The 1,552-nt window shown below is 50.0% G+C and overlaps 1 pseudogene; it reads left to right on the top strand.

Annotated features, from left to right (window-relative positions):
- Window positions 1–206: 206 nt before the first annotated feature.
- LOC103585301 lies at window positions 207–681 on the top strand (annotated as a pseudogene).
- Window positions 682–1,552: the final 871 nt, after the last annotated feature.

The following is a 1,552-nucleotide window of genomic DNA, read 5'->3' as shown; positions in this document are numbered from 1 at the left end:
TATCTCTAGCATTTAGCAAAATGTCTGGTATAAAAGGATATATATGAAATAAGTAACATGAAATACATCTAACAGTGTTATTTGAAGAAATAAGTGAAGTTTACTCTTTGGTCCAAGATGTGGGATTTTTACAAGAAAAAATACTTCATTTAAAAACACTGGTCTGTCTTTTGGCCAGAACTGCTATCTTCCAGTAGTTTGCCAAAATGATGAACACAAGGGGAAAGAGAGGCACTTGATATATGTTCTCTAGGCCTTTTAGAAAACATGGAGTTGTTTCTTTGGCTATGTACATGCGAATCTATAAGAAAGGTGATATTGTAAACATCAAGGGAATGGGTACTGTTTGAAAAGGAATGCCCCACAAATGTTACCATGGCAAAACTGGAAGAGTCTATGATGTTACCCAGCACACTGCTGGCATTGTTGTTAATGAGTTTAGAGCAAGATTCTTGTGGAGAGATTAACATGCATATTGAGCATATTACGCATTCTAACAGCCGAGACAGCTTTCTGAAACACGTGAAGGAAAATGTTCAGAAAAAGAAGGAAACAAAAGAGAAAGGAACCTCGGTTCAACTGGAACACCAGCCTGCTCCACCCAGAGAAGCACAATTTGTGAGAACCAATGGCAAGGAGCCTATGCTGTTGGAACCTATTCCCCATGAATTCATGGCATAATGGGTGTAAAAATAACAACAATAAAAGACCAAGACTGGAAAGATGGTGACGGGTCTGGAGTGGGGGTGCCAGAAGACAGCAGGAGCCTGAGAAGTGTGCGCTGTGCTGCCAGAGTACTATTTGCATTTCCAAGAGCAACAAAAAATGAATAAATCGTTGATCAACTAATCTACAACGATAAAAAAGCAACTACAGATTCGAGGTTTTAGGGCCGACACCAAAGAAGATTCCTGAGAGTGCCCGAGCCATGCCGCGGGACCGAGTGAGCAGCTCAAGGCAACAAAGGCCAAGGAACGCAGTGGCGATGACGCAGAAACGGAGAGGAAGACGCCTGACCAGCCCAGCTCTGTGAACTCTGTGAGTGACCCCCAGCCCGGCTCTGCTTGCGGGGCAGATGTCCATCCGGCTTCTGCCTACCACACCAGGCTAGGCACTGGCACCAGCACTGCCTCCATTTTCTTGGGTGGGGGTGGAGCCGGCCGGCTCGGCCTGGCCTACCCTCCGCGCTTGGCGTGGCTTCTCACTGAGCCTTGCCACTTGCGTGCCCCGGCGTGGGGCCTCCCGGGGCCTGTGGACCGACCTCTAATCCCACTCCCCCCACGGATCTCTGGTGGGGCTGGTGGCATGGGGAGCCCCTGTCCAGTGTCAGGAGGGCAGGGAAGAGGAGGCTGGCCCGACTGTCACTCCACCGCACCCTGGGCTCTGGCCCCAGGTAAACTTCCTGTTTCCGGGAAGCAGATACCATCTCTGTGGCCATCAGTTTGGAAGAACCCCAAACTGATTTCGGGTTGGGAGAGGTGTGGCCAGGGCGCTCCTGAGCTTGCTTGAACCTGCCGGAGTGCTGACTGCGGGAGGGCGCCGGAGTCGGCCT

This window comes from Galeopterus variegatus, unplaced genomic scaffold (assembly GCF_000696425.1).
Source record: "Galeopterus variegatus unplaced genomic scaffold, G_variegatus-3.0.2 Scaffold16, whole genome shotgun sequence".
Lineage (NCBI taxonomy): Eukaryota > Metazoa > Chordata > Mammalia > Dermoptera > Cynocephalidae > Galeopterus > Galeopterus variegatus.
The sequence above is the reverse complement of the archived record's forward strand: the minus strand, read 5'-3'. Positions and strand labels throughout refer to the sequence as shown.